The sequence below is a fragment of the Ascaphus truei genome, chromosome 3, assembly GCF_040206685.1.
Source record: "Ascaphus truei isolate aAscTru1 chromosome 3, aAscTru1.hap1, whole genome shotgun sequence".
Taxonomy (NCBI): Eukaryota; Metazoa; Chordata; class Amphibia; order Anura; family Ascaphidae; genus Ascaphus; species Ascaphus truei.
The window spans coordinates 23,540,138-23,564,799 of record NC_134485.1 but is presented as its reverse complement, the minus strand read 5'-3'; the positions used below and the strand labels follow the sequence as shown (position 1 = coordinate 23,564,799).

The 24,662-nt window shown below is 44.6% G+C and overlaps 1 protein-coding gene across 5 annotated transcripts in view; it reads left to right on the top strand.

The window, feature by feature from the left end:
• The window catches only part of DYRK1A (dual specificity tyrosine phosphorylation regulated kinase 1A), a 95,089-nt gene that overhangs the window by 5,732 nt on the left and 64,695 nt on the right, over window positions 1-24,662 (top strand). Inside the window, exon 1 of one of the 5 annotated variants that reach the window (XM_075593755.1) lies at window positions 1,220-1,292. The exons of the other annotated variants lie outside the window; for them this stretch is intronic. The gene's annotated coding sequence lies outside the window, so the exon portion shown is untranslated. Of the gene's footprint in view, window positions 1-1,219; window positions 1,293-24,662 lie in introns of those variants that run through there. 5 annotated transcript variants of the gene reach the window in all.

The window sequence follows — 24,662 nt, the reverse complement described above, 5'->3', positions numbered from 1 at the left end:
AAAATAACTTTCTGCATGGCAAGATTTTCCAGGTTCAGGTGACAGATTCACTTTATCCAAAGTTGTTTCCAGATTGCTTGGTACATCTTTATGCACTAGGCAGGGTGTGCTGCTCTGTAACTCCATTCTGACTGACTGAGCCACCTGTGCTGAAGCAGGCATATCCTAAAAACCTGACCCATTGGTGGCCCTTGAGAACTGGAGTTGGCCCACCCTGATCTAAAGTAACCTTTTGTACAAAACCATATAGGGTAAGTTAGGTGCAGATTGATCCAAACGGTAACTATTACAGGTGTGCCAGGGCATGTTGCACACCTGTGGGAGAGAACATTGTGTTCCCATGTGCCAGAGAACCACACATTCAAAGTAGTAAACATACAACATCTCATAGTCCAAAAATGAAGTGGGAGAAAAAAATGTAAATTAACATAACATTTATAAAAGACACCTATGGGTGGCACAATTCTTAAACCATTTTGATTTATCACGTGTAGGCAGAACTGCAAAATATTAGATGAAATCTTTCAAATGAGGTTAGCCCATGCCTACATATTTAGGAGTTTCAAAAGAGCTGAAGGAGGAGATTCGGTGAGCACCGATGAGGTGAATTAAATCGCTGTTCACTGCTATATAAAGATTATATTTAAGCTTTACCTGAGTTGGGGGGTCTTTTAAAACTGATCTTTGGGGGAGAGCCCAGGAGATTACAGATCAACTTATTATTGGCTGACAATGCAAGCCTTGACTGACCCTGAAAAAAACAGCGAGTAGTAGAGACTGCACAATTCCCTGCATCGGTACTTTGTGCATGTAACGCCTTTAAAAAGAAATAATTACAAAAAAATATATATTTGTATATTTGTAAGAATTTTAATAATGTAAGAGGGATTCAAAATGGGTTATCACTGTACCCAGTGACTTGGGTTGTGTTCTCCAGAGCCCTTTAAAATTAATTTCAGGCAGTTCACCTACAGCCTTATTATCAATTTTCTCAGACCTTTGCTGAGGGTTGGGTTGTGACATGCGGCTTTTGGCCCAATTAGTTTAATATGTAGAGATTTATTAATATATTGATAAACAGTCTATAAGTATTTTGATCATCCACATGATGATTAACAGTGGAGTGTGGTCTGCGATAAAGAACCATTAGAAAATCCTTGATTCTAAGATACGCTGCAAATTTAAGTCCACAAGCCTAACTCTCCATTGCTTTTTTTAGAGGACTGGTAGGGGCTCAGGGGCACAGGACAAGTACCCTGCTGCTTTTTCATAGCGACAGTTATCAGGACTAGGTAAGCATGCCGCTTGTATGTATATCTTTATGTATTGCTATCCATGCATCCATAGCGCTTTAAAGCAGTAACATCTGTGACCTAATAGGAATAAGTGCTTCATATATAAAAGTAGTCATTAGGAAAAGGAATCCCTGCCCGGAAGAGCTTATATGAAATCTAAATGATGTTCACTGTTAACCCCATTTATTACAGGAATTGCCCCTTAGGCCTCGGACATGGTCAAAAAGACGTGCTGCGCCAAGCCGTGCTGAGGGGGAACATTATCCCTATCAGCACGGCTTTAGATGTCGCTTCCGCAGGCGTGCGGAGGCGTGTGGAATTTCAGCCGACAAGCCAATTTTAGTTTTACCGCTGAGGGAAGCGCAGGGCCGGTCACGTGACTGCCAGAAGCCAATGGCAGTCCGTGACGTCGGCGCTGTGACGGGGCGCCCCGCCTCCCGCTCCGCCTCCAGGCCTGCCTCCTGCCCGACTCCTGCCCGCCTCCCACTCGGCACACAAGTGCGCTCGCTGACACTCATGCAGGGACACGAAAAAGCTCCTGCTTGAGCAGGAGAGCATCAGCGTCCGCACTGCTCAGTGCTCTTCCTTGCACCATGTCCGCGGCCTTATGCAGTAAACAACAATATTTTTAAATAGTGCCCTGTTAAATAATACTGCAATAAAAAGAGGAAAAAATGGTTTCAAGTTTTCGCACTGACTAATATGGACTAAGCATTGGAAGGAACATTTTCTGAAACATTTGAGTGTGGGACACGGGCTTTAGTTATTTACTTTGATGAATTATGAATGCTGAAAATCAGTGTAGGCTTAAATGAGCAAAAAAATCACCCAATATGAGAAGGGAATGCGGTGCCAAAGTACTCACAATTTTACAGCTAAAGTGGTGTACATTAAAGGATTTAATGTAAGGACCTTGTATATGCCAATGTGATTGCCAACAGTGAGTCCCAGCATAGCATAACTGCTTCCCCACGGTGGAGAAGATTTGAGTCCTATCTATTTGTGTAGTGCTGGATGTATGATGTAAAGCCGCCAGAGTGCCTTCTGAGGTTTACAGTAGTGTGTTTGCCTTTTAAAATAAACAAAAGGTGCTACTAAATAAGCTCTGTTTTAAGGATACATTAAGAAATGTGTTCGTAGATATTACATAGTTGTATAGTAGATGAGGTTGAAAAAAGATATACGTCCCTCTAGGTCAACCTATGCTCAATTTAGACGAATGATACTTGATACTATATTTGTACTTACAGTATATTGATCCAGGGGTCGACAAACCCCAGTGAAATATCAACTATGTCATAAGGGGAAGATAAATTCCTTTCTGACTCCAAATATTGGTAATCAGATTACTCCCTGGATCAGCATCCTTCCCATGTTTACTTATTTGGCATATCCCTGTACAGACATACTCCGGTTTAAGGACACTCACGAGTAAGGACATATCTCCCAATAGGCAAACGCAGCTCGCGCATGCGCCTGTCAGCACGTCCTGAACAGCAATACCGGCTCCCAACCTGTACCGAAGCTGTGCGCAAGCGGGGAGACTATATATAGAGCCTGTTACAAATGCATTATTTACATCAGTTATGCACGTATATGACGATTGCAGTACAGTACATGCATCATTAAGTGGAAAAAAGGTAGTGCTTCACATTTTCGCTTTACATACAAGCTCTGGACCCATTGCGTATGTTAATACGGGGTACGCCTGTATACCTTTAATTTTAAAACCATGTCCCACCATTTTTTCTGAACATAATTTATTGTATCTGCCATTACAGTATCCATGGGTAAGGCATTCCAGATTTTAACTGCCCTTTTGAAAGCTTCTTGTATTATCCCTGAATATATTTGTTTATAGTTATCCTATCGCCTCTTTTCTAATGTAAACAAATCTAATTTAGCTAGCTTCTCCACATGAATCAGATTTTCAACCCTTTATTAATTTGGGGGCTTTTCTCTGCACTTCTCTAGTTCTGTAATGTCTTTTCTAAGGAGTGGTGCCCAAAGTCGTACTCCATATTCAAGGTGGGATCTTGCTAATGCTTTATTTAGGGGCAGAATTATGTTTACTTCCCTTCCATCCATTGTCCGTTTAATGCAAGTAAAGATTCTATCTATCCTCCACCGTTGGCATATGTATATCTCACTGCACAATACCAATCTTAAGCTACTATATTATCCTTTTCAATTAGGTCATTGTTGGCTATTACATCAAAGCAAGTAAAAAAGCTGAGCATTCTGAATTTCACAAAGTAATACTTTTTAAAGTGAAACTTCTTAGGCCAGTAATGTAGTGGGGACGCGGACGTGCCTGTGCGAACGCTCGTGCTCGTGACGCACACGTTTTGTGTGTATGGTCCGTGCTGCTGTGAGCGACAGGCATGGAAGGTACTGTGTGTGTGTCACTGTGTGTTTGTGTGTCACTGGGGAAGTTGTGTGTGTGTGTGTGTGTGTGTATTAAAAATTAAAAAAAAAAGACATGCTGTGAGAATAAATTATTTATTAATATTGTGCACACAAACACACATATACACATACATACTGTGGTAGCGGCGCAAATACTTGTTTTCTGAGTCTTCTCCCCTATCGCCCGGCTCCACGCTCACTGCCGTGCATGCGCGCGGCCCTAGTATACAATGGCTGGCTAACCACAGCCAACTATAACTGCCGTACGGGCCCTAGCTGGCAGTGGCACCTACAAAAATCTCATGGTAAAAAATCCTTCATGGGGACGAAAATTGTAAGGGAACGCACATGCGCAAAATTGGGCCGCAGAAGTGTCCGAGCATGCACATAAATAGTCTGAAACGTCTGCGCATGCGCATGTGTACAAGTTCTCATCAGTGTTCGTGCATGCGCAGTGCAGCCGACAGCACATGTGTAGAAGCGACCACGGGCAGCGCATGCGCAGAAGCGGCAGGCACAGCCAGCGCATGTGCAGAGATTCCCAACACCACCGGCGCATGCAACGAGGCGCCCACGGCCCCCGATCATGCACAGAGATGGCTAGCCCCGCCAGCACATATGCAGAGGCAGGGAGGAACAAATACACACACACACCTGCTCAAGCGGCTGTAGTGTGTGTGTGTGTGTGTGTGTGTGTGTGTGTGTGTGTGTGTGTGTGTGTGTGTGTGTGTGCGCGCGCGCGTGTGTGTGTGCGTTCACATACACGAACAGTGATATTGGAGAAATTCACACTGTGTACAAATATAAAAGTGCAAATAGCAACATTTTTTTAAAAAAATGTACACTTTCTAATAAAAACTGAAAGTGCAAAAGATGCAAGGTATGTAAACATAACACATGAATTCTATATAGATTATTATAATATAGTCACTGTAATGATTATAACAAAAAAATAATAATTCAATAAAAATCAAAATACAATTTCAGTGACAAAACGCAAAGATGGTTCACTTACAACGCGCGTGCTCGGCACACACCCTTAATTTTTTTTTTTTATTATTGTATAGTAACATGTCTGAAGAAGCTTTGCTGAGAAGTTATTTTCCAGTGTAAGGGGCACACAGCAAACTGTTTTATTTAGTGTTTTTTTTTTTTTTTAAAGTTATGAAACTCTTACACCTTTAAATAACTTACTTTAAAATACTTCCGAGTATAGAAAAGCCTTGTTTTAACCCTCTAAGATTTTGATTTGCCGAATCTGCATCTATAATTATTTACATGTTCTATTAATCCGGTTAAATGGAGACTAAAAGTTTTGCTGGTGGCTCTGTAATTGGTGTTCACAAAATAAAAATATCACTTGTGAGCACTTTCACATGTCTCAGACCTGTCTGAGACCCCGCCTTCCCCTTTATCTCTTAACACACACTGCTTTCACTGCCGGCAGGGATTTTGGGAAATGACCGGTAAATGAGCATGCAGCGTCGCCTTTTACTTCATGTCCATGTTAACATGGACCCATATACTGTAAGCAAACGCCTACCGTATTACATGGCTTTTCAGCACAGCATGGGTTAAAGAAGTGCAGAGCCAGTAAACCTACTCGGAGACAGCTTTTCACCCTTTTGGGTCTCTTCAATGTGAGGCTGGTTATACTGGCTTTACAATGTGAAGTTGAAATAGGTTTAAGTCACACAATGTATAAGTTATGGTGGATAAAGTGACAACATCAGCCAACATACAGTGTACAGCAAATAAAAATGTCACGTGTGAGCACATTCACAGCTCAGACGGGTCGGCAACTCTGCCTTTCCCCATTATCTCTTGGCATACAATGATTCCACTGCAGCCAGGGTTTCTGGGAAATGACCTGCAAATGAGCACACACTGTCACCTTTTACTTAATGTCCACTGGAGTCGGAACAGTGAGAATAACGGTGCAAATTTACTAATGAACAACACACTTTGGTATTGTGGACTTTCTTTCTATTGTTTGTTACTCTTGCGTTGCCTCCTACACTGGACAACATCACAGTGTATGTAGAAGTGATGAAAACCAAATCTCCTCTGTATATACAAGATACAACTGGACAGCTGAACTTAATGCAATTTTGGGACATGTATACTGTACCAAACTCTGTAAACTTCTCGTCATCGGCTTTGGTAGCTAAAGTGTTTTGCTGTAAGTGGGCTTTTGTCCTTAAGAAAAACTAATTAGAAGGTTTGTAGGCAGGCAATACTCAAACAGGACCTTTTTGTTTTTATGAGAGACACGGGCTTAGTTCCATTAAAGAAGAGTTGGATTATTTTTGCGTTCTTAAAGGGAGATTTTATTCTCTAACTTGGAAGATGAGCTCAGAAAGGATCCTTCTTTTTAATGTTGAGAATTGCTAAATGAGTTAATTAAATAAGGTGAATTGTTTAGCCAGGATGTGCTCATTGGCCTTCAATGAATAGGGATTTCATGTGTATCCTTGCTTAAACTAGTTCATGTGGAATGGTCCAGTCCAGTGAAAAAGTTCTAGCAGTCACTGCTGAAGGTGGATGAGGCCATGATGGACTTCTCAATAACATATTGGAGGAAAATGCTTTAGCCTTTTTAGCAAAGCCATTGAGAAAATGATTTATCATGGCATGAGCAGCATTTAGCCCTGCCAAGTAATATTTTTCTTTAGTCATTAAACAAAATTCACAGCAATCAACCTGAACACTGACTTCTACTATAGACTGTCTGGAAATTAGGCAGATTCATGGTGTTATCCATAGTACAGGCATACCCCGGTTTAAGGACACTCACTTTAAGTACACTCGCGAGTAAGTACATATCGCCCAATAGGCAAACGGCAGCTCGCGCATGCACCTGTCAGCACGTCCTTAACAGCAATACCGTCTCCCTACCTGTACCGAAGCTGTGCGCAAGTGGGGAGACTATAGAGCCTGTTACACATGCGTTATTTACATCAGTTATGCACGTATATGACGATTGCAGTACAGTACATGCATCAATAAGTGGGAAAAAGGTAGTGCTTCACTTTATGTACATTTTCGCTTTACATACATGCTCCGGTCCCATTGTGTACATTAATCCGGGGTATGCCTGTAGTCAAGTTATTTTGCTAAAGACCAGACATTCATATGCTATTCGCCTATAACAGGTTATTTGCTCTTTGACCAAGACTTAAATGCCATTCTGACTCTGTCCGACAGGCTTACACTCTATAACTAGTTGTGCCAAAGAGATATTGTTGGCTTTTTAACTGGGACATGGTAGTATGGAAATAAACTTTATTGCATCCTAATGAGATGAGCGGTTTTATGCCAGAAAGCTAGAATTATTTGGATTAGATACATTTTGCTTCAAGTGTTCTTTTTCAGTGATCCATGCTGTATTGTAGAGTTCTTCAATATTTAATTTTTATTTGGCTGTCCCCCCTATAATAATGCTTCCTTGGCCCTGCATCTTTCTCTCGATCTGATACTACATCCATATCCAACAGGGTTTTCCTTGGTATGTTGAGTGGCATATACTTCAAGAGCTGTGAATAAGGTCCCTTTTTAATTAACAGACTTATCACTCTTGAGGTGTACATTTGTAGTCTTCACTTGTTTTGGTGAATTTTTTTTTTTTTTGTCACCTGAATCCTTAGAAGTTTTTTCACTTGCAGTTGTACGGGTGTGCCAGTGGAAATCTCCTTCTATAAATTGGTGAATGTGTTGAAGGGGATGAACTAGGAATACAGTAGCAAGGTTTGTAAGGTGTCACGGGAGACTCCTGTGGCGGGTAGGATCTCGGTGGCCGGAACAGCACGAGCGTAGTAGGGGTCACAAGCAGGGGTCCAAGGCAGGCGGCAGACAGCGCAGTCAGGAAACAAGCAGAGGTCCGAGGCAGGTGGCAGGTAGCAACGTCGGGTAACAAGCAGAGGTCCGAGGCAGGCGGCAGGTAGCGAAGTCAGGTAACAAGCAGAGGTCAGCAACGAGGAGACTGGAACAGGACAGGGGAGCAAGGACAGGTCTGGGGGCAGGGACTGAGAACAGGAACAAACAGGGACAAGCCAGATACCAGCAAGGGCTTTTACTGTGAACAGATTTCTATGGTACAGAAAACAGATCAGGATCAGAAGCATGTGCATCAGGAATCTGACTTCAAGCAAAGGCAAAACCAACAGACAGGAAGCAAGCTATAAAGGACAGAGACAGGAGCAACAAGAAGACAGACAGACAGAGGAACCCAGAGCCAACAGAAGGCAGCAGCACACCCAGTGGACAAGGAAGCTATGGCTAGGCAGGAGGTCTAGGCGATCCTGACATAAGGGCAATAAACAAGATGTGGCCCTGTTTGGCTCCAGAGCAAATTGGTGCAACAAGATCCTTGCTGGTTATACGTTTGAGCCTATTGATTCAGTTCCAATTTCTATACCGTTATACAATTTGATATTCCTATTTGTTGTATCTGATTGTTGTAAGGATGTTAAAAACATGCTGCTCCATTTTTTTTTTTAAGCATACGCAATTCCCAAAAAATTGGTTAAATGTTTATAGTATACTTTGTTAGTAGGCAACCATTTATGGTTTGTGATGGAGGTGGTAGAGACACAGTACAGTGAGATTTTAAAAAGGCTCGGGATAGACAAATCTGTCTTGAATATGGAAGAAAGTCCAGAATCAAGTAGGGTCTGCGGTTTTACAATAAATGGGGAAATGGGCAGACAAGCTGAGGATTCCTAATTAAGCCTCTTATTCCTAAACACACAAGTGTTTTTTTGTATAAATTCTGAGCCAAAGTTGTTTCAAGCATGTAGTCTACCTCTAAAAGTGTAATTTGCAACAGGTGAGGATATTCATTCAGTTATCCCCCAAGAAAAATATTGGCATCCGTATGGGTACTTTTGATTAAAAAAAAAAGTGGCATTGCAAGTAATTTGAAGTTCTAATCAACAAAGGAGAGAAGCATCTTCTTTGTGTGTAAACCTGGTTTGAAACTTGGTGCCATTGCCTTGTGACCTCGGGAAACATCATTTTCTTTGTGTCAGACGATTGGACCTGCATAAATTGAATGTAAAGTGGCGAGAAAGTTTGTGAGCCCCTTAGGATTTTCATACATTTTAAACCTAAAATATTATTAGCTATTAATCTAAGTCCTAATAGATAACCTGATCAAACAAATGACACACAAACATGATACTTTTTCAACAAATTATTCAACATTCTATATCTATGTGTGAAAAATTGTGAACCTTTAGATTCAGTACCTGGTGACACCCCCTTTGAGCAGCAATGACTTTAAGTGTTTCCTGTAACTTACAGAACTGCTTCAACTGCGTGACATTTGAGGGCTTCCTTGCATGGACAGCTTGCTTCAGGTCCTGGTCCAGACTTTGATTAGGCTAGGGGTTGGCAACCTGCAGCTCCTGAGCTCTATGCGGCTCTTTCCGCATCTACTTGCGAGACTCATCCGTCCTCTGGTTGCCGCTCCCCACCTGCAGACCTCTCTCTCACTCGGTGCGCGCCGCAACTTCCGGAGCGCGCAATGTTTCAGAGCCTGGCGTGGGACAGTGCAGAAAAGAGGCAAGCCTGCAGCTGGGAAGACGCCCCGGCGGCAATAAGAGGCCTGACACACTCGTATTAGCCAAGGCAACAGTGGCCTGCAGATGCTTGGATGTTAATCTGGGGTTCTTTGTAACTTCCTGGATGATTTACCAGTTTGTTCTTGGAGAGATTTTGGTAGGACGACCGACTGCTCCTGGGTACATTGAATGACTGACTGCTCTTGAACTTTATCTATTTGTAGACTCTTTCTGACAGTCGATTGGATGAGCCTCAAATACTGGGAAGTTTTTTTTTTAACCCTTTCTAGACGATGTTTGGATAATCCTTGATGGAGAAGGATTTAGGAGTGCTTGTAGACAGGCTTGGCAATGGTGCCGAAAGTCATGCAGTAACTACAAAGGCAAACAAGATCTTATATTGCATTAAACCGGGAATAGATGGAAGTGAAGTAGACATAACAATGCCCCTTTATAAAGCATTTGTCAGACCAAATCTTGAATATGGAGTACAATTTTGGGCATCACTCCATAGAAAAGACATTATGGAACTAGAGAGGGTGCATAGAAGAGCCACCAAATTAATAATAGGTATGGATGATCTGATCTATGAGAGGCTAGCTAAATTAGATTTCTTTACATCGGAAAAGAGGTGTCTAAGGGGGGGATATGATAACATATAGAAATATATTCCGGGACAATACAAGGCACTTTCAAAATAACTATTCATCCCTAGGGCAGTACAAATGACACAGGTTCATCCCTTAAGGTTGGAGGAAAGGAGATTTCACCAGCAACAAAGGCAAGGGTCCTTTATAGTAAGGGCAGTTACAATGTGGAATTCATTACCCATGGAGACTGTGATGGCAGATAGACTAGATATGTTCAAAAAAAAAGTTGGACGTAAATTTTTTTTTTAAAGGTATACGGGGATGTACCAATTAGGGAAGGATGTTTATCCAGGGAGTAAGCGATGCCAATATTTGGAGTCAGGAAGGAATTTATTTCCCACCTTATGAGATATCATTAGATGATATTTCACTAGGGGGTTTTGTTTGCTTCCTCCTGGATCAATATACTGTAAGTACAAATTTTGGATAATGTATCTGCGTCTAAATTAGCATAGGTTGAACTTGATGGATGTGTTTTTGAAACCTCCTCTACTATCTAACTAAAATCTACTATGTAACATGGAATTGGTTAATGTAAACCCTATTGAATATTTAAGAAAAGACTGGTTTGATTCAAGAACGTGATCATGGAAAATTATGGATTTTCCGTAATTAGCATTGGGGTTCACAAACTTTTTCTCGCCACTGTACCATGCTGTGTACATTGTCAGCTATACAAGTGAATCGGGAGTAGGCAAAAATATAACAGACAAAAGCCAGGCAGACCTTTTTAAGGAGCCAGAGGTTTGACACACCATCTCCTCCCCAGGAACTTTGTGTCAGTTTTGCATCTGTTACAGGCGCACAAATGCTCCTCTCCCCCTCCATCACACTGTCGGATGTCTGAATAGAGAGCTATGCCTTGCTTCCCTCCCCGTCTACTATTGCTTACACACTCTCAGAACCACCATTCCTCTCCCGCACGGCAGATTGTGGCTCGGCTCTGGCCGACCGGTCAGTCTCTGCCTCGACCGGGAACTCCGCTCCTTTATAACGATTTGCGTTCACTAGCCAGGCAGGATAGTTTGTGCTGTCGCGGGACTGACAGGACCATCAGTGCTGCACTGCAACATAGCGCCAGGCTTCCATTTTTAGGCACCTGTGATTTTCCTTCCATCCCTGATGATCATTATTGTTCATTATAATAATTGGCTTGGTTACCCAAAACTGTTAGTGGTGCTTCCAAACATTGAATGTTTCTTTCTTAAATTAACTTAACGTATATTAATTATTTGCAAAAGTTTGACAAAGTAGACATGTTCAGAATCACATTTGAAACCCCTCCCTGTCACAGGGGTTTTGCTGTACTGTTGTACCCTCCCCTCTTCCCCCCCCCCCTGGATTTTTTGAAGCTGGTTTCCAAATGCAAAATGTAGGAATAAATATAAATATGTGAGCACTGATCCAAACAAATGTTATACTCCAGATAGTACAAAAGTGTGTGTGTGTGTGTGTGTGTGTACACTCCCAGGTCTTTTTAAAGTGGTGGCGTTTACTGATGATCAAGTTTTCCGTCTGCAGCTGGGATAATCAGTCAACACTTTATCACTTTAAGAAGACGTAGACTGAACGTTATTTTTCTACGCTTGTACATTTCAAACCCATATCACCCATGCAATCTCGACAAAATTACCTTGGTACACTTTCTTCATTACAATATTATTATTATCGTTTATTTGTGAAGCGCCAACATATTCCACAATGTATTACAGTGGAGTACAGATATTTGAATGTTAAATGCAAATGAAGGTAATGAGGGCCCTGCTCTTGAGAGCTTCAGCCCTTCATCCAGCAGTAGATCTTTTAATCTGTGATCCACTGCTTGGTAAAGGCCTCCCCAAGGATCTTTCAGGTACTAGGGTAGCAAGCCTTACCTCCACATTGCTCCAACAAATTTTCTGACTTCATTCTCCTATCTTACTTTGGGTTGTCGTCTTAGTCTTTTAATTTCCCTTGGAATCCAGTCGAGGTACTACCTTTGTCCAACGATGGTCACTTGAGATATGTCTGGCTTATTGCCATTCTAGATAGAGAAATATTGAGATTGAGAGTTTTTTTTTATTTAAAACTTGTATAAAGAATGTCTTGCAGCACTGATCAATTTTAATTTTTTTTAATTTTTATTTCTTTGCTTACATGGTTAGTAGATGAAGTTGAAAAAAGACATAGATTGCATTCAACTTAGAAGACAGATACTTAAATTTAGAAGATAGATACTTATCCCATATTTATATTTACATTATTGATCCAGAGGAAGAAAAACAAAAAACCCAGTGAAATATTATCTAATGATGTGTCATGAGGGGAAAAGTAAATTTTGGCAGTCAAATTACTCCCTGGATCAACATCCTTCCCATGTTTACTTATTTGGCATATCCCTGTATACCTTTAATTTCTAAAAAGATATCCAACCTTTTTTTATTTGAACATATCTATCGTATCTGCCATCAGTCTCCATTGGTAATGAATTCCACATTTTAACTGCCCTTGCTATAAAGAACTCTTGCCTTTGTTGCTGGTGAAATCTCCTTTCCTCCCACCTTAGGGATGACCCTGTGTCATTTGTACGGCCCTTGGGATGAATCTTTCTTTTGAAGCTCCTTGTATGGACCCTAAATATAGTTATATCCTCTCTTAGACGCCTCTTTTCTAATGTAAAGAGCATTTTCCTATACATCAGATTTTTATTTATTTTAAAAAAAAAAAGTATCCCCCTTTTTTATTTTTGGCTTTGGCCCTTTCCATCACTGATTTATTTATTTTTTCCTTTTCAAATTTAATGCTCAATTCAGGAGATATAATCGTTTGAAATATTAAATACCCGTGAGGTTAGATGAAGCTCTCCCCAGCTTTAAGATTACCCCGCCACTCCCGAAAGCAGAGTAGGAGAAAGATACTTCCATTCAGATAAAGTTGTAGAGGAGTTTTTAGAAGGGGGTACTTTGGCAATCAGAACATGTTGCTTTTCTTAGGGGACGATGAATGGGCAAGTATTTGTCAAGCAAGTGATTTCTTAACCTTTTTATGGACTGGCGGTGAGTCTGCTGAACACAGTGAGTTGCTGATCAAAGGGAGTAGCCACGGAAATCAAAGCTTCCCAAGTCTCTTATTACCATGTTTACAGGAAAGTGAATGTAAAGGACCAGCGCTAACAAAGACATTCTATGCACCTGGAAACATGCACAGTGCAGTAATTTGTTTATATGTGAATCAGTCTTATAAATTCCTTGTGACAATACCACAAAAGTGCAAGATTTGTGCAGCTAGTATGCAATATAACTTTTATATCGCTACAACCGTGTCAAAGTAAATACAAACTCTTCTCTTCCCCTGCCGCGTAAGGGACATCACTTCCATCACCATAAGTCCTGTTAAAGTTCAAAACAGATATCCGAACAGTTATGCCTTTAGCACATGGGAATGAAAATAAAAATAGTGCAATAATGTGTAAAACAAATGTATTGGAAAAATAGGTTGGGAAAAAAAGATGGAAAATGCAATAGTAATCACAAACCAATATCTTGAATAATATTCATGGGAATTGTAATGCAATCAATCTGCATGAGTTTTCACTTCTCTCGTGGGACCAGAGAAGTGAGAAGAAAAACCAGACATAGCGTAATATTGCCTTTATAAAGATGGAAATTCGGTGATTAACTTAATTCCATCACACTCACAATTAAAAAATTAATTTTTTTTTTTTTTAAAGCAGTGGCTTTGTAAGCGCAGTAGTTCTTACCACACCATTCTGACACCGACCGGCTCTCTCCGTTACTTCTGCATTACGTTCCAGAGTGTCTGTAACACTTTCAACAATCCTACGCGTTTCGCAAAAAAGCTTCAAGGATAATAGACGGCTGCATGAAACGATCCCTAATATACCTCACTCCCAATTCCCATTGGATAACAAATCGTAAAAAGTGTCAAAAACATGGAAAAACCTTTAAAGACATGTTCACACTAAAGATATACATTACAAGTGCAATTGAATCAATCTATAAAGATAGATAATGGCTATTGTAAGGAGACTTTCCTACAGTAACCTGACATGGTAAGAGCAATGACAGTATTAAAGTACAGTCATATAACAATGGTCACAATTGACCCCTTGAAAATGGTAATAAGATTATGTCTATATAAAACATATAAAAACACAGAATACACAGAACTTTATTATATTGATGTTACTGTTTCAACTATTACATATAATTTCAAAATGGATACATAATTGAATACATATTAAATTCCTAGCCAGTGTCAATATTATAAGCAGTAGCCGTTAAATACACGGACATATTTGTTAGGAAATCAAAAAATATAATAATACAAAGGGACAAATAAGTACAATAAATTGATGTATAAAAACATTTCAAATTTAACAAATCTATAAAATTACTGAAGAAAAGCAACAAATCAATGTTCAAACCTAGGGGAGATAGGGTTTTTAATTGGTATATCCAGAATGTTTCTTGTTAGGAATTAAAAAAAAAAACTCTGTCCCCACCCCTATAATTCATCCTAATGTGTTCTATACAAAACATGCTTACAATGTTTCTGAACAAATTTCAAAAATGATTTCAGAATATTTATAGGTGCTGGATTTTGGTAAAAAAAAATAAAATCGCCCTGATTGTAATGGCCTTCCTTAACCCTTTGGTGCCCAAGATGCAGTCACGATGCCATTCGATCTGGCACTCTACGGGGCCCCATGATGTAGTGGCCAAGTCATTCCCACAGAGTTCTTTTCCCAGCCTGGATTGTGTCCTGAGTTCCCATTGAGCACAGGAGTGAATATGGAGTGAAGGGAAACCCTAGAGAAGGGTTCCTCTTCCGTTTTTGGGTTAAGGGGTGCTGCAGTCATGGGATTGCGGTTGAGCGCCGTCACGGGTTAAACATTTTTTTTTCTTTTGTTTCTTGGAAAATACATTTTATTTTCCTTTTTTTACAGGAGCCCTAAAAATAGCAATGTATGTCAATCAAGTGTTTCCTCCACATATACCTCTCGTTCATTATCTTCAAAAGAAATGTGGAGGGGGGGGGGAGAAGGGGCCTGGCATTTCAGTTGTGCAATGGATTGCTCAACACCGTGACATTGCACGAGAGGGAGTAACTGGAAGCAGGGAAATCCCATCCATGTTTCAGCTTGCCATTGTATACAAATTTAATTGAAAAAAAATATTTTAAAATGTGCAGGTGTCCGTTTTTGTAAACAACAATTTCAATTGTATGTTTTTCTGCAGTCGTTTGGGATTGTTCCTCTCCCCCCGGCCCCCCCCCCCCACACTTTTTAAATTAATTTGGATAGTTTAATACATATACAAACTTTTTGATCGTTCTGCCATATTGCATTTTGCGACAAGAAAAAGTAAAAAGGTGCTCTAAAATGTGATGAGGTCTAATAATGCATATCTTATACTATATTAGTGAAAGCACTGTATGCCTGCCTGCATGCATGCATGCCTGCCTGCCTAGATGTCCGGTGTCCCTAGGGGCAATCTCATTGGTCCCTTGGCCCGCCCGCCCCCGCACACCTCTCATTGGCCTCACACACACACACACCACCCCCTTGGCCCGCCCCCCACACCTCTCATTGGCCTGAGGCGGAGTGACGGGCCAAAGGTCCAAAAAAAAAAAAAAAATAAAAACACACACACAAACACACACACACACACACACACACACACACACACACACACCTCTCCCCCTCCCCGCTCCAAATCACCTCTCCCCCCTCCCCGCTCCAAATCACCTCTCCCCCTCCCCGCTCCAAATCACCTCTCCCCCCTCCCCGCTCCAAATCACCTCTCCCCCTCCCCAGCGGCATCACCTCTCCCCCTCCCCGCTCCAAATCACCTCTCCCCCTCCCCAGCGGCATCACCTCTCCCCCTCCCCGCTCCAAATCACCTCTCCCCGCTCCAAATCACCTCTCCCCCTCCCCAGCGGCATCACCTCTCTCCCTCCCCAGCGGCGCTCAAACTCAACTCTCCCCCTCCCCAGCGGCATCACCTCTCCCCCTCCCCAGCGGCATCACCTCTCCCCCTCCCCAGCGGCATCACCTCTCCCCCCTCCCCGCTCCAAATCACCTCTCCCCCTCCCCGCTCCAAATCACCTCTCCCCCTCCCCAGCGGCATCACCTCTCCCCCCTCCCCGCTCCAAATCACCTCTCCCCCTCCCCAGCGGCATCACCTCTCCCCCCTCCCAGCTCCAAATCACCTCTCCCCCCTCCCCGCTCCAAATCACCTCTCCCCCTCCCCAGCGGCATCACCTCTCCCCCTCCCCGCTCCAAATCACCTCTCCCCGCTCCAAATCACCTCCCCCCTACCCCCGGCGGGGGAACAGGCAGCTGCCACGCGGCGCGTAAGATGGCGGCTCCCCTTCCTCCCTCGCGGCGCCGAGTCAGACGATGGCGGCGCCCGGAAGTACAGGTAGGTGTCGCTCCCCCACCTCCGGCGCCAAACGGAACTGAGAAAGGGCGCATCAACTGAGACGTGTGTGTGTGTGTGTGTGTGTGTGTGTGTGTGTCACTGTCCACTGCCCCCCCCTCCTGTCCACTGCCCCCCCTCCTGTCCACTGCCCCCCCTCCTATCCACTGCCCCCCCCCTCCTGTCCACTGCCCTCCCCCCTCCTGTCCACTGCCCCCCCCTCCTGTCCACTGCCCCCCCCTCCTGTCCACTGCCCCCCCCCCTCCTGTCCACTGCCCCCCCTCTCCTGTCCACTGCCCCCCCGTCCTGTCCACTGCCCCCCCCTCTCCTGTCCACTGCCCCCCCCTCTCCTGTCCACTGCCCCCCCGTCCTGTCCACTGCCCCCCCCTCTCCTGTCCACCTCCCCCCCCCCTCCTGTCCACTGCCCCCCCCTCCTGTCCACTGCCCCCCCCTCCTGTCCACTGCCCCCCCCCTCCTGTCCACTGCCCCCCCTCTCCTGTCCACTGCCCCCCAGTCCTGTCCACTGCCCCCCCCTCTCCTGTCCACTGCCCCCCCCTCTCCTGTCCACTGCCCCCCCGTCCTGTCCACTGCCCCCCCCTCTCCTGTCCACCTCCCCCCCCTCTCCTGTCCACTGCCCCCCCTCCTGTCCACTGCCCCCCCTTCCTGTCCACTGCCCCCTCCTGTCCACCCCTCCCCCCTCCTCCCCCTCTCCTGTCATCTGCCCCCCCTCCTGTCCACTGTCCCCCCCTCCTGTCTACTGTCCGTCCCCCCCTCCTGCCCCCCCCCTCCTGTCCCCCCCCCTCCTGTCCACTGTCCGTCCCTCCTGTCCACTGTCCCCCCCTCCTGTCCACTGTCCGTCCCCCCCTCCTGTCCACTGTCCGTCCCCACACCCTCCTGTCCACTGTTCGTCCCTCCCCTCTGGGGAACACGGAGAAAGAGGGAGAGAGAAGGGAGCGGGTCTCTCTCCCCCTCGCCGCTACAACTCACCTCTCTCCCTCCCACGCTGCCGCTCCAACTGGAACAGATGGCGGCGCCTGGAAGGACCCCCTTCCTCCCTCGCGGCGCCCAGTGAGAAGATGGCGGCGCCCGGAACTACAGGTAGGTGTCGCGTGTGTCGCTCCCCCACTTCCCCCCCCCCCACTTCTCCCCCCCCTACTTCTCCCCCCCCACTTCTCCCCCACCTCTCCCCCCCTCCCCTCCTCTCCCCCCCCCTCCCCACCTCTCCCCCCCCTCCCCACCTCTCCCCCCCCCCCCTCCCCACCTCTCCCCCCCCCCTCCCCACCTCTCCCCCCCCCTCCCCACCTCTCCCCCCCCCTCCCCACCTCTCCCCCCCCCTCACTCCCCACCTACCTCCCAGAGCACGCTCTCTACGGCTCAACATCCCCGAGGAGCAGGAGGAGGGCGGCAGGGACTTAATGCTGCTAGGTGAGGAAATGCAGGGGGAGGAATCCATGCCTTTGAGGCGCCCCCCCCCCTGCCTTTGACGCCCCCCCCCTGCCTTTGACGCCCCCCCCCTGCCTTTGACGCCCCCCCCCTGCCTTTGACGCCCCCCCCCTGCCTTTGACCCCCCCCCTGCCTTTGACGCCCCCCCCTGCCTTTGACGCCCCCCCTGCCTTTGACGCCCCCCCTGCCTTTGACGCCCCCCCCCCTGCCTTTGACGCCCCCCCTGCCTTTGACGCCCCCCCCCTGCCTTTGACGCCCCCCCCCTGCCTTTGACGCCCCCCCCCTGCCTTTGACGCCCCCCCCCTGCCTTTGACGCCCCCCCCCTGCCTTTGACGCCCCCCCCTGCCTTTGACGCCCCCCCCCTGCCTTTGACGCCCCCCCCTGCCTTTGACGCCCCCCCTGCCTTTGACGCCCCCACCCCCCTGCCTTTGACGCCCCCCCCTGCCTTTGACGCCCCCCCCCCTGCCTTTGACGCCCCCCCCTGCCTTTGACGCCCCCCCCCCGCCTTTGACGCCCCCCCCCCTGCCTTTGACGCCCTGCCTTTGACGCCACCCTCCCCTGCCTTTGACCCCCCCCCTGCCTTTGACGCCCCCCCCTGCCTTTGACGCCCCCCCCCTGCCTTTGACGCCCCCCCCCCCTGCCTTTGACGCCCCCCCCCGGCCTTTGACGCCCCCCCCCTGCCTTTGACGCCCCCCCCCCGGCCTTTGACGCCCCCCCCCCTGCCTTTGACGCCCCCCCCCTGCCTTTGACGCCCCCCCCTGCCTTTGACGCCCCCCCCCCTGCCTTTGACGCCCCCCCCTTGCCTTTGACGCCCCCCCCTGCCTTTGACGCCCCCCTGTCTTTGACGCCCCCACCCCCCTGCCTTTGACGCCCCCCCCCTGCCTTTGACGCCCCCCCCTGCCTTTGACGCCCACCCCCTTCCTTTGACGCCCCCACCTGCCTTTGACGCCCTGCCTTTGACGCCACCCTCCCCTCTCCCTTTGACGCCACCCTCCCCTCCCTTTGACGCCCCCCCCCTTCCTTTGACGCCCCCCCCTCCCTTTGACGCCCCCCCCTCCCTTTGACGCCCCCCCCTCCCTTTGACGCCCCCCCTCCCTTTGACGCCCCCCCCCCTCCCTTTGACGCCCCCCTCCCTCCCTTTGACGCCCCCCCCCTGCCTTTGACGCCCCCCCCCTGCCTTTGACGCCCCCCCCCTGCCTTTGACGCCCCCCCCCCCTGCCTTTGACGCCCCCCCCCCTGCCTTTGACGCCCCCCCCCTGCCTTTGACACCCCCCCCCCTTCCTTTGACGCCCCCCTGCCTTTGACGCCCCCCCCCCCTGCCTTTGACGCCCCCCCCCTGCCTTTGACGCCTCCCCTCCCTGCCTTTGACGCCTCCCCTCCCCTGACTCCCCTCCCTGGTGCTCCCCTCCCCGGCGCTCCACTCACATCACCTCCCACACACTGACTGACACACAACTTACTGACACACACACACGCTGACTGACGCACACACACACGCACACTAACTGACGCGCGCACACACACTGATGACACACACACACTGACTGACACACACACTGACTGACACACTGACACTGACTCGCACACACACACTGGCTCACACACACACACTAACTGACGCGCGCACACACACACACACACACACACACACACACACACACACACACACACACACACACACACACACACACACACACACACACACACACTGACTGACACACACACTGACTGACACACACACTGACTGACACACACACTGACTGACACACACACCGACTGACACACACACCTACTGACACACACACCTACTGACACACACACCGACTGACACACACACACCGACTGACACACACACACACCGACTGACGCGCGCACACTGACTGCCGCACGCGCACACACCCCCACACACACACACTGACTGCCGCACGCGCACACACACTGACTGACTGCCGCACGCACGCACACACTGATTGACGCGCACACAAACCCTGACTGACGCACACACGCACGCACACACTGACTGAGGCACACACTGACTGTGTGTGTGTCAGTCAGTCTGTGTGTGTTTGTGTTTCTGCTTCAGACTCACTGACGCGCGCGCAAACACACAGTGACTGACGCACACACGCTACATGAAGCTGTAAAGGAGGGAGGGGGGGGACTGGATTGATGTGAATGGGGGACAAACAGAGAGAGGGGGGAGGAGAGAGAGGGGAACGGGAACATTACATCCCGGGCAACGCCGGGTCTCTCAGCTAGTACATAATAAAATTTGGTGTGTAGTCTAAAAAGATTAAAAATACAATATCATTGTGATCATATATATGTATATAACTTATACACACACACAAACAAATATTGCAGCTCCAAAATCGAAATATGAGACCGTTTTCTAATCTTTCCAAAAGTATATAAAGTGAAAAACAAAAGGGAGCACACATCCCTTTTGCTTTTTCACTTTATATTGCATTTTGCAGCAGAAACGGTTTTAAAGCAGCAGTCCCTGTTCCCCCCCCCCCCTTTTTTAATAACTGAAATGCAGCTAATCTGTGGTCCCCAGACCTCACAGGAACCCCCAGTTCCTGAGATACCTGAGGTTTTTTTGTATCTGTGTGTGAAACTACAAATATGGCTCCGTGGTCCCCAATAGAAAGTCGCAGTATTATCTCTTGATGCAGCTTTCTATTTGCCACCTTGGCAAGCTTGACCCCAAGGCCATATTTCCATTTTGGTTGTCTGGTGGACAAAACTAGTTGGATCTTGGGAACCAGAGGTTTCTTAGAGTTTGGGCCACTGTGGAACGTCTGTCACCCCTCGTTAATGTAAAGAAGAATATATTCCCCACCCATTAAAATAAAACGAGCCTCATGGACTGCTACTTTAACGGTCATTCCAGCACTTACTTATGCATTTCCTATGAGAATAACCATTGATTGTTTAAATTACTTGCTATGTAGATGTATTTATTGTATCCAGAAACATGATCTTATTGGTTAGTTGGAAGTGTTGGCGTGTGTGTGTGTTGCATATACATACACTTGTAATTGTTGAGATTACAGATCATGTAATCAGAAACCTCAAAAGTCTCAGTAGTTTAAACTGAATCGTTCACCTTTTATTTTGGACAGTGCGAGTCTATTCCCCACATTATTTGTTGATGAACCCTTTTAATAACAGCTTATGCCATGTGCAGTAATTCTTACATTTCTCTCCATTGACTTGATCCAAATGGTCTTTGGTATTATTCAGTTTGGTTGAAACTTCTATCTGCTTCAATATAAAAGTATAATGGCCTGTTTTTGCTAAGCGGTGCTATTCCAAAGGGACACCTTGTGGCGCTGGAAGAGCGCATATGGCCAACGCAAATGTTTAGGACATAAGCGGTCTTTCGACGCTGGAAGGAATGGAATAGCACTGCTTGGCTCGTATAGTCCTATGTATTGCATATTCCATGGTGTTTATTGTGATGCTTTTTAGAGGTGGGTTGTGATCTTATTAAACACAATGGAAAAATGTTATGTACTTTTGAAGTATTGCATCACCTATATAGGTCGCATATCTGAGTGAGACAACTGATGATTCATAGACTATTCATCATCCTTATGCAGTCATTCTCATCTGCAGTGGCCAATCTGTGATATATCAAGTGTTTTTGTAAGGGCTTTTAGTCATTTTGAAAATATATTTGACAAATACATTATTTGAGTGAATGGCCCGTAAAGGTGTCTTATGGTTTAGCACCATTGTAAATATGGCTCTTAATTTTCTATCTTGCCTATTAATTATTATCCACTGCCTTGGGTTGTTTGGATCATTACATTCTAAGTTGAATAAGATAAAGTTGTATAGGGATAACACTTTTCCTGTGAATGAAAAATTCATCTAAATGTATTTAGTCCTTGGATAACTGCTTTTAATTGTTTAAATCGTTTTTTTCAAAACAAAAATCTCCTGGATGAGTTGCAATCATCATGAAAGTGGTAATTGTTTTTATAACTTTATTAAGCATCTCGTATAGAATAAAACAACAAATTACTCTTGTTAATGTATGTATATCTTTATTTGTATAGTGCTCAATGTACATGCATATAGTACAGGAAAAGATTATTACAAGAATATAGTTACAGTAAATGCAGAGCTGTTTCTTAAAATAAAGGGGTAAAACATACATAGAAATTCCTATACTTTACCATGTCAAATACTTTTCCCAGAGAGGTCACTGGCGTAGAAAAGATGAGAACTCACGTGCCTGATCTCAAAACATACCTTGTTGAATTCTAATTTTCTATTCAAACATGCCACCATTTATGCCCAGACTTTCTTGCATTGACATTCGCAAGACCCACCCTTGTCGTAAATCAGCTACTTAGCTGACATTTTTATGACTTGTAAAAAAAAAAAAAAATCCCTTCCTCTCGACGTTTACAGTTTTGACTGAATATATTAAAGGCTTCATACCTTTATTTCTACAATACTAGGAATAACGTGATTCATGTCAGTAGATTTAGGCGAGTGTAACGAGAGTAATTTTCACTGGCGTTCTCCTAAATTTGAGTGTGAACTTAATATCTGTCCCTTGCCACCTTCTAAACCTCAAGTTTTTGGCCTTATTGCATTAGTCTCCTTGAAACGATTACAAATATGTAAATGTTATTATTCAGAGTACTTGTCAGGTCCAAGATTCCATATTTCATAACTTTTGAACGGTATGAGTAGTCATGCTCCGTAGCACTTGTTAGAACCGTTCCAGGAATGCTTTGAAAGTACCTTTAAAAGTGTCCTGTATACTTTGGTGTCAGAAAAGCCATAATTTAATCCCTTCTCTGGCAAAGCAAACGCCATTATCTCTAGATTTGAAGCATGGTTAGGTACCACGTGTATAAGATTTTATGTTGGTTTTCCTTCAGTCTAGTGCAGAAAGATAATTGAGCTGCTCTATGAAAGTGAGCCTATCGCTTCTCGTCCAATACTGTACCCTGTTCATTTTCCAATTTGGATTATCATCTAAAATTCATTGGGGATGAGTGAGTGATAACATTTTATAGATACAGGATATGAGCCCTTTAGTTGATTTTTGTAGATGAAATAACTTTTTCAAAACGAAATTTCTAAAAAAAATTGGTTGTCTATTGAAAAGGAAATAAAATGAGAAAGCGGAAGATATCTGGATAACTCGGAACTCTCAAATTCTATTGTCCCCTTTAAAGTGCTAAAGGGCACCATTTTTGCTAAATTGAGATAATCTGGCCCAGGCTAGAGATCCATTTATTTATCCAGGATGTGGAATTAGTCCTGGTAGAAAATCCTTATTTCGGAAGGGGAAAAGCAGGTAAGGATATCAAAGCCAGGGATTATCCCAAATTCTCAGTGCAAATTGCATAGTGGGAAACTGAATTGAGGGAATAGAGCGCAGTTTAGGAGGGAGCCCAATCATTGAAAATAGAGTATGTCCCTAAAAGAAAATCTTGCATTTGAAAAATAAAATAAAATAATAAATCTTGTGATTGAATACTCTGTTATAATCTTCTTTTGTTGATAGATTATGCCATTCAGCAACAGAGCATAAGTGTAAAGCTAAGTGATATTTATATAGAACTGGGACCCCAGACTCCCTGGAGAAGGTCAGACCAAACTTTTCAGTGAAAGCTTATTCTGCCTAATAAATGTAGATATTTTGGATTGTAGACTATTTAAAGCAGCAATACTATATCCCCCTCCCCCCTCCTTTTTCTTATTTTTATATGTAAAGCATGCGACAATCATTTGGTGCTCCTGTTCTAAATCTGTAAAAATCCTGATTGTGTGACTAACATAATGGCTACCTTTTGACATTATGCTGAAGCCCGTGAAATGCTGCATCTGATATGTAACATATTATGAAGTGTAACACCGTCTTGTTAAAGCTTTCAGAGTAATAGACAGTCTGCTGTTTGGAACATAGCAACAGATCTGTTTATGATACTTTGTTGCCAAAGTGCAGAGCTCAAAAAGGTGTGTGCCAGCCTGATTCAAAAGAGGAAGTGGATATCACTTTTTAAATGGTTGCTGTAGCAATCGAAAAATTATTAAAATCATTAAGAATTAAAAAATGCAGACAGTTATATAATACTACAGAACTGATTTATTTAAAAAAAAATAAACAAAACGAAAAACAACATATAGATTTTTCACGTTTTTGCTGCTTTAAGGTCTGCCTGGAGATGGGGACTTGTAAAACCTTTAAAGAAGAACTACACTTCCACAAAAAAATTATCTTGATACTTGTTAAGTGGCCAATTCAAAAGTTGCTATTCCCTGAGGTCTCTAATGAGGAATCTAAATAAAGATATGAAGTTACAACCATTTGAATGGTTGTATTAGATGTCCCCATTTGGCTATTTTAAGAGGAGATTGGGTTTAAGATCTTGAACCCTAGATTTATTTCAAATTAAAGTTTTGATTTCCAATATACGAAGAATCATTTTAAGACTAGAAACCTCTCTATCTCCCAAGCGCTTTCATAAAGTTGGATATCTTGATTACTAAACGAGATTAGGACATTGTCCGTATACAAACAGAGTTCATATATGTCTTTATATATGTCTTTAACCAGTGATGTCTGTTTTTATAAATTTTAATAGCCATAGGATCTATAACCAGAGCAAAGAGCAGAGGAGATAGGACTCTCATGTCTCGCACCTTTTGACAAAAATATCTGCTTTGAATTTAAACCATTCACTCAAATTTGTGGGTTATTGTACAGCTCCTTAATCAAGTAACAAAAATGTAGACCAGAACCATAATGTGGCAGAACTAAAAAAAGAAACTGGCAATTGACGCACTAATGTTTTTCAGTGCCGAGGGAAGCAAGTATGGCTTCAGTTTTATACATTTGGACAT